Here is a 9,244-nt window from a genome sequence, read left to right on the forward strand (position 1 = left end):
ATATTTTCCTAAGGATCTTATTTTCAAATACTCAATTTATGTTCCTCTTTCAATGTAAGGGACCAAGTTTCGCATCCATATAATAATACAGCCAAAATTACTGTTTTGTATTTTTTAACTTTTAGTTTCTTTGATATTAAACGAGAAGACAAAAGTTTATGAAGAGAAAAGTAACATGCATTTCCTGAATTAAGCCTGCTTTTAATTTCCTCTTTAATATCATTTTAATTTGTTAGTATTACTCCTAAGTACTTGAATTTGGAATGTGGTTCAAACGAGTTGTTATCAATAATTAGATTTTGATTATTACCTAACACTTGGTTTCGACCTGTAAACATATATTTAGTTTTCTCTTTGCTCACATCCAAACCTATCTCTTCAGCTGCTTTGAAAAATATTTTAGCATTATTCTTAATTGTATTTATATCATCCCCTAATAAGTCTACATCATCTGCATATGCTAACAGTTGAGTCACACTGTTTAATTTTAGTCCTTCGTTAGTTTCTTTTACCTTCCTAACAGTGTATTGTAAGGCAAAATTAAAGAGCAATGGAGATAATGCATCTCCTTGTTTTAACCCATCATGAATTGTAAATTTGTCAGACATATTAATATCCAGACGAATTTTACTTTCTGTTTCACTGGTGCATACTTTTATCATATTAACATACTTCTTAGGTATTCCAAACGCGACTAATATATTGTATAATTTATCTCTTTTGACTGAATCATATGCTTTTTTAAAATCAATGAATAGCTGATGGACATTTTGATTATATTCCCACTTTTTCTCAAGTGTCTGTCTGATGTGAAAAATTTGATCTGTTGTTGATCTGTTTAAATCCAAAGTTTAGACATTTTCATTCACTAGATATAATGACCATAAAGTCGAAGGGAAAATAGTTATGAAACAAAACTGACGGAATTATTGTAAGATGGCTCAATTCCACTCCAATAAGATTTTCACAACTTTTAACACTAGTTTTAAATGTCAAATTGTAGTGTCAGTTCAGGATTGTTGAATTATGTAATGTAAAACCTGTGTTTGTAAGAAGACATTCGATTTTACTAATTACAATTATTGGATATTTCGTAAGTTATGTTAAATCTCAGAAAATATTTGTATCTTTTTTTGTTTTTTGTTTGTTTATTTAAGTTTACTAGAAATGCCTTTGCTAATTGGTTGTTTAAGACGAAGAGTGACAATTTTGCACCATGTATGCAGTTATTTCAATATCATCAGAATGGAAACTACTACTGAAGAAAGCAAAACATATGACAAGAGAGTATGAATTTCTCCTCATGTTGCAAGTGGAAGAGTTTTTAAAATTTGATTATTAAACTAGATACATTCTAAGAAATATGGTGAATAATTATAGACTCCCATGTAATCTTTATGGACAATCAACTTAAACTTCAAGTTATGGCTAATCAAATAGAAGTTTCGACTTTTCGTAACAAAAGCAAAATCTTCAACCTGCCCTGTTCCTGCTGATGTGTTTTTCTGGACCATTGTAATTTTGATATTTCCAAGAGAACAGGTAAGACAATACTCCCATAAGCGTAATTCTAAGTTTTCTTCCCCTGCTACAACCATATGGCGCACAGACACTTCTTTCCCTAGCAGGCGGCAGGGAAGAGCAGTCTCGGGTCTTGCAACTGGCTGGACGTGGAAACTGTTCCTTGTGCCCTTAAAAATATAGTTTTAAAAAAACGATGTCTGAACTACAGAGAAATATAATTCCAATTTTTGCATGTCCCACTTTTTTTTCATCTACGAAAAATATGTATCGGGTTGATACCATCAAAATTTGTCCATTCTAATGGCTGATGTTATTCTTGGACCTTTCAAATGTTTACCTTTTGTGCACGCAGTTTTGGGGGATTGGAAAGGAATGCATTTTTCATGTACTATAGCAGATCAGTAACCTCCCCTCCCCAAAATACTGTGACACTGAGTGATGCATGCTGTTACCGGCAGTGGCGAAGCATAGAGTTCCTAGCAGGGTAGGCACAGAAGTGCGATAATTTCCATTAGTTGCTTAAATCTGTAAAAAGAAAGAGAGGGGGGCTATGTCATGGAGAGTGGTTCAATGTCTCTCCAGGCGGCTTCTTTACTTGCAAGTGGCGTGATGTTTTCAAAAGTGTTGTTACCGGCCATCAGTACGATAATTATGTCTTAGACGTTCTCCTCCCACCCACCAGATGTCATCGATTTAGATTTTTGTTCACTTCTGTTTTTTTATTTGTTTGTATTTTTTCAACCCCTGATTTATGCACACACCTCCAGAAAGAACTACCAATCATGAGACATCGCGAAAATCCAACGAATAGTGCTCGAGCCCTGTTGTCAATTCTTCATCACTTTTTTCTACATTTATTTATTTATTTATTTTGCAATTGAGGTGAAAAGGGCTAGAAGAACCCCATAATTTTCGAGTCAGTCTGACGTTTGTGCCGTGAGCAGACGACAGAATTCCGCACTTTCAGCGACTTTCAGTTTGTTATGTTCTATTGCTGCCAACTTAGTTTCTTTAGCAAGACTTCCTCACACCGAGGAAAACACCATTGTTATCTGTTGTCTAACTAAAGGAATGGTTGTAGTTAAAGTCTTGGCTTTCTAGATAAATGAATTTCTGACACCTGTATGTGCAAGTAAACATAATTTAAATTTTGAATATTTTTGTCTCATTTGTTCTGCTCTATGCTAATCGTGAAGATGAGAATGTATGGAGAATGAATTAAAGATGATCAGGAAACATTGACATGACCACAATTAGGTCACCTGGCTTCGTAACGTGTTAGGATGACGAATACGGGGCTTTCAAGGAAAAAACATAAGTAAAGGTGACCTCTCTCATTCAGTGTGTATAGTTCACATCCTAGTTTGTTCTACCCCTTGTGTTAATAGACACCTTTACGTGATAATAGAACATAGGATCCTTGTTTGGGACCCGGCAACACGACAGGTTACTATGTACCATATAAACAGGTTATAATAAATTTAGTTGCTTGAGAGAATAGAATTTCAATTTTAGGTGCAATTTAGCTCTTTTCTGCCAATCCAATGTGACAACATTGGCATGTTCCGCCAGACCTGAAACAGACATGGCCCGTGCAATAACCCCATAACCCTCTTTGTCCTAAACCCAAAAAAGTCTTCCCTTGCATTGCACTCTCCTTGACCGCCCTCTTCTCTTGTTATCCCTTCAGGGTAAACGAAACTGCGTACCTCTTCGCTTGTGTCGGCTGCATAAAAAATATATGCTTGTAATATTTATTCAACGACAGAGTTAACACATTAAATAACGTTTCTACAACTTTGATTTTTTTTTTAATATTTTGCTGTCACTTGCCACTGCTACTTCCAAAAGAAAATATAGTTGAAAACATTTTAGAAATGATTGTTATAAGAAGGAAACATGAAAGACCAAAAGTGGGTCCTACCTTACTGATGATTACATCTTCACTCAATTAAGAACTCGATTGTTCTTGTTGGTCTTGCATTTCAGTCCAGCACTTTTTGCATCAATCAATCAAAGCTCTACCATCACGAACCTCGCGCGCCAAGCCAAGCTCCCTTCTAGCATCGTGAGCAGGAGGCAAGTTTTCACAGGGGGAACGAGCGAGGAAATCCCCGTTCACGATAAAAATAAATTATTCTATTCCCAGTGAAAGTAAAACTACTTTGTAAATATAAGGCGTAACTATCATTTTAATTTACGTAATTTGGTATGAAGACTTACTTTACAAATATAAGTTCTTTGGACTTTCTGTTTACGCTACGGTGTTGGGTGAATCGACAAGACCATCAGCAACGAAGTCAGAACTACAGTACTCCGTAATTTTCAATTTCACTTACACTTGTCGATGAAAGGAAGGAAAACCTAAGTTTCGTACAAAATATGGAGAATGTGCAATGAAATAGAAGTCTCTCTGCACGAACACAGGCTAATGTTTATTAAAAATGCTGGTACGCTACAAATTTCCAACCCTGGTGGAAATGCAGTGTTGCTGATATTCTGTTCGTCCTAGTGGGTAACACTGCGAGGCCGGCCTCAGGAGCACGTTATAAGCATACGTACAGTACTCGTAAGATTAGACTTCCCGCATATACGACCGTAGGACGGAATGTGAAGAGAAGAGGCCCCAGCAAATGTGCCTCACTCTGTGGAAAGTTCGTATACTGGACAGGGTTAGAATTTTTTTGTAATTATCATAAATGAAAATTCCAAAGTTTTCCATTGCATTACATATGTTTTGACGAAATAAGTAAATACACCTTTAAAAGATTAATGGTGTGGGTAGGCCCGGCCTCCTGGCCTCATAGGATGCTTCGCCACTGGTTACCGGTATTGCATGTTATAGGGATTTAGGTTTTCTACTTCAAGAAACAAGTAGAGTGCAGTTACAGAGTTAGTCTGTTGTAAACATGTAGGAACATATTTGTTAAAAACACTAAAAAACACAAACAGCACAATAAAAAACACTGTAGCAGTTCTGCCGAGCTTTTGATCCAATCTCTCAAGTTTTTTAGTGTTTTTTAAAAAAATATGTTGCTGGCATATGACGTAAGAAGTTTTCTACTGTCATACGTAGGAACATCTACAAATGTGGTCAAACATAGAGGTGTGTGGCATGATTGGTTTCTTGCATGCACTGGAACTAGTGGAGATATATGGATATAGCGTAATATCAAGAAAACAAGAGGAATAATAAAAATAATATCTTTATTTAGTGGGTGAGGTTCAGCATATACTGTTCTCCCACCTAACCCTTGTCAGAATACAGTCTTTAGTTAACATACATTTCCTACAAAAAAAAGGTAAAGTGCTCCCCTGTGCATAGCACCACGCCATGGAGGCTTATAGGGGGTGTGGGGGTAACGCCCCACACTTTCTTGATCCGGTCGTGATTGGGGGTGATGTGATCAGCACCATGCCCCTGACTGCCTTTACCCCCCAGGGTTTCCCCCAGATACCCATGTTATTCGACGCTGGGTAGGCGCCGGGGCCGCTTCCAACGTTTCCTACAGACAGTGTAAATATCCAATAACAAAAGAAAACACAACAGAAAATAAAGAGAGAGGAAAGAACAATGTATGGGTAATTGGAAATCAAAATAGAACTATAAACTGTAAACATACAATTAAGGAGTATATGTATATGTATAAAACTTAAGTACACACATACACATATATATGAATGCATGCTTAATAGTGCAAGCAGAGAAATATTTAACACAAAATAATTTAAAATTCAATAAGTGTTCTGGAATCGATCAACTGTGGGTTGTAATTTTATTCGCGTGTCCATCTAGATTCATACTGTATACGTAGAAGAAAGTGCTTTGGATTTAAGACCATGCGGTGTTGATTGTTTAGTTTTAGTTATTGTTGTGTGCAATTTTTTCCTTGATGTAAGGAATTTGCAAACCACAGAACAGATGTGTGTAGGACTGAACCGATACTGATACTCTCACTGATTTCCACCGATACTAATGCTTGAAAATTGTAACAATTCAAAACAGTGATCGCTCAAAATATATATTAATTATATTGCAAGTATCAATTTACCAAAGTTTTGATTTAAAATATTAAAAAATCACCATAATATACGAATACCTGCTATGTAATTACAGAATAGTTTTTTTTCAGAAGATATTGGTAGGGACGTGAAGTTTATATTTAACGATAACGCTGAAAAGTTGAGGAAAGCAAAATAAAGTGTTTAAAATATATTTGGGTAGGTTAAGGAGGCAAGGTTTCGATGTTTCGGAATCTCGAATTATGCCATTTTTCAGAATAACACCGAATTTTACACTTCAATGTGAAAAATGCCACGAAATATGCAATATAAACTTTGGATAACACTTCTGTTCAAAAAGAACTACCTGAAGTGCTATTAGATCTGTCATTTGTAGTTTAGCTGGTGACAGTTCAGTTCAAAAGAGATTGTCATGCTTCATTTATTCATTTATTACAGCTTGGCACATACATGACTGACAGTGTTTAACCTCATCCTGAAATAGAATTGGGTGGGGGATCTTCCCAGAAGGAAAATTTTCAGGGAGAATCACCTTTTGTGTTATGGGGGAGGGGCTTATATGTGCATGTGTGCACAAAAGGTATTTTGAGGTCAGAGGAATATTTTGGCATTAGGGAAATGTGATTTGTATGATTGTGTTAAAGGATTTGGATGTTATAATTCAATAAACATTTCATATTTAATGGCTGTGATGAAATAGTTTTCAAAATGGAAGAAATTTGGTCATTCCTCACAAAGGTAAGACACAATTTTTTTTTTCGTAATTAAAACTAAAACTTGTCTCAATTTCCCAGAACTAAAACAATGTGACATCTTAAGCATAGAAGGAACAGTAAAAATGCATGTAAAAATAACATCGAATTTTGCCCTAAACTGCGAGAAATAACACCAAATTGCAGTAAAAAATAACATCGAAGTTAAGGGAAAAATAAAACAAACCACGTCCCAAGATATTGATCATTAAAAACTGAATGGAAACTTCGAATTTTGCATAACTTCAAAGATAATTAAACAGAAAGTGTTGCTTGACATTTTTGCAGACCCCCATGAACGATCAAAATCCCAGGAAAGTATCTGTAAATAAAATCGAACAGATACTTTCCGATAACACTGGTATCGGCTCATCCCTAGATGTCTGTCTTCTGAATAGCAAACTGCTTAAAAAAAAAAAGCCATGGATAACACGTACTATTGTCAATGGAACGGATGCAGGAAAATTTGTGCATAATAGCATAGGTAACCAATTTGATTCCTATATGCATGACACATGTGCATGCTCAAATTCTTGAACTGTGGTAAAACAGCCTTTTGAGGACCACCCCTGTAATTTTCTGGTTTTTGAGATCTGTTGCTTTCAAGTGGCGCCCAATTGTCCTCAAAATGCTGGGTGAATCTTGAAATTTTTGAAGCTCCCACTGGAGATGCAAGTCTACAGCTTATTTGTTTCTGAAATGTACATGTTCTTAAAAACCGTTAAAAACTAGTCATAATTTTTTTTTGTTGCATTGTTTGCATAAGGTAATAAAAATTTTATTTTCAAAATTGATAGCCATTTTGTCTCTTCTAAAATGGAATACCTCCTCCCAGACAGCCACACTCGCACACATATTTAATAGAGGCCACATAGCAAGGGGTAGGCTGGCCTGAATGTTAGGGTGCCATTGGAAGCAGCTGTTTTTTTTAAAAAAAAAAATGTATTATTATTAAGAAAAAGGTCATTGCAATGCTGAACTTTACACTTGGCAAAGGTATATTCTGGTAACACATTGTTGCTGGAATTTTCTGTGCCCCAAACTAGTAGTAATAGTACATTTTTAGAGATGTTCTTCAGACACTAAAACATGACTGACATATTCTTAAATATGCTAAGTTTTTTTTAAAAAAAGACAAATAAACAAACTATGAATCTTTAAATATTATTTTTAATGAGCTTTTCCTTGTTTCCTCATTTTAAAATATCGCAAAACGCAAACCTTGGCATAACAAGAAGAAAATATTGAAGGGGGGGACAAAATGTTGATTTGTAGTGCAGGAGATTGGGGAGAGCACCAAAATATCTATCTACAGTGCTCCATATAGCTATGATTTTTTAAAATTAAATTTGCACAACTTTACACCTTCAATCGTTTTCCAGTTATTGTGAACAGTTTTTACTTGTAAAGCCCAGGTTAAGTGAGGTAATGAGCACCATAATGTTGCATAATAGGTTCATCCTGGTTTCGATTCTTTTGCAGATAAAATAAACTTTTTTTTCTTTTTACATTTAGCTACTGAAAATGGGATTCTTTGAACGGCAGTAGCTTGAATTCAAATTATTTAAGGGAGGGGGTGTACGTACGTACAAGTGCTGTAATTTAGATTTATAGACTACTATTTAAAATTTAAAATACAATGCAATTTTAAGGGCTTGACCAAAAATGTATTATTTATGCTAAGAGCACTGGCGTACGCAGAAGTTTTTCTTCGGGAGGGGCTGGAATTGTAAAGGTGGATAGTGCATCTATCTAATAACCTTGATGCAAAGCTTCTTTCTACTGGGGCGGCATACACACTAAAAAATGACATCAACCGGCCTCATTTTAAGACAAGTTTGCATTTGTTTCTTCCACAGCTCTTTACTGCTTTTATCTGAAAATGTTGATTTTCCTCTAAATTTAGGAGCGGCTTTAACCCCTTCAGCCAACTCTGCCTACGCCAGTGGCTGGACAATTATTTTGACGTCACGTCAAGTAAAAAAGCAAAGAGCTCCCCTGTGCTTAGCACCACGCCATGAAGGCGTAAAGGGGGTGTGGGGGTAACGCCCCACACTTTCTTGATCCGGTCGTGAGTGGAGTTGATGTGATCAGCATCACGCCCATGACCGCCTTTATCCCCCAGGTACCCATGTTATTCGACGCTGGGTGGGTGCCGGGGCCGCTTCCATCATTAGAAAAGTTCCCGGATTTGAACCGGCCGGGGATCGAACCCGGGACCTTTAGCATGGTAAGCCGCGTTACCGACTTTTTTTTTTTTTTTTTTTTATAAAGGAAATACCCCCTACACGGAGGTATCCCCCACCATTCACTCTTTTTCTCACTTTTACACTTTTCAATTCTTACATTTTCTTTGTTTCTTATCAACTGGACGAACACAAATACCCATGCCTTACCCGGGACTCGAACCCAGAACCCCTGGCGTTGTAGCGCGCTCTGCTAACCACTTCGCCACGGAGGTCGACTCCGACTGAGCCACCGCGTAAGTAGACGAACGTCCTCAATACAGTGTACGTACGATAAGTGAGACCAATAAATTGGTCAACCATTGAACTATTAGTAAAACGTCGAGTTTTATACAGTGTTTATTCATACACTTATTTTTCACTCTTTGTATACATACTGTTAGGAGCTTTTTCTTCATTAATAAGAATGAAACTTGTTCACTTTTTCAAATACGTTGTATAAAGAAACAAACTTCCGGAGTGAAGCGACTGTACCATGTCAATGTAAGCAGACCCTCTAGCACTGATCGTGAGATTATTCTTTTGAATAGACGTACATATTTATGCATTTATGTAGAATTATTCTCCAATATATATGAATTTGTAGATGATGCGTTTTGCGTAGGCACATGATGAAATCCAAATTGAAATTTAGTATTTTAAGTTCAACACAAATGAAATCACTATGCATGTAAATTATTGGTGTATCTGGCAACATTA

Source organism: Lepisma saccharinum, chromosome 1, assembly GCF_977018435.1.
Source record: "Lepisma saccharinum chromosome 1, izLepSacc3.1, whole genome shotgun sequence".
NCBI classification, from domain to species: Eukaryota; Metazoa; Arthropoda; class Insecta; order Zygentoma; family Lepismatidae; genus Lepisma; species Lepisma saccharinum.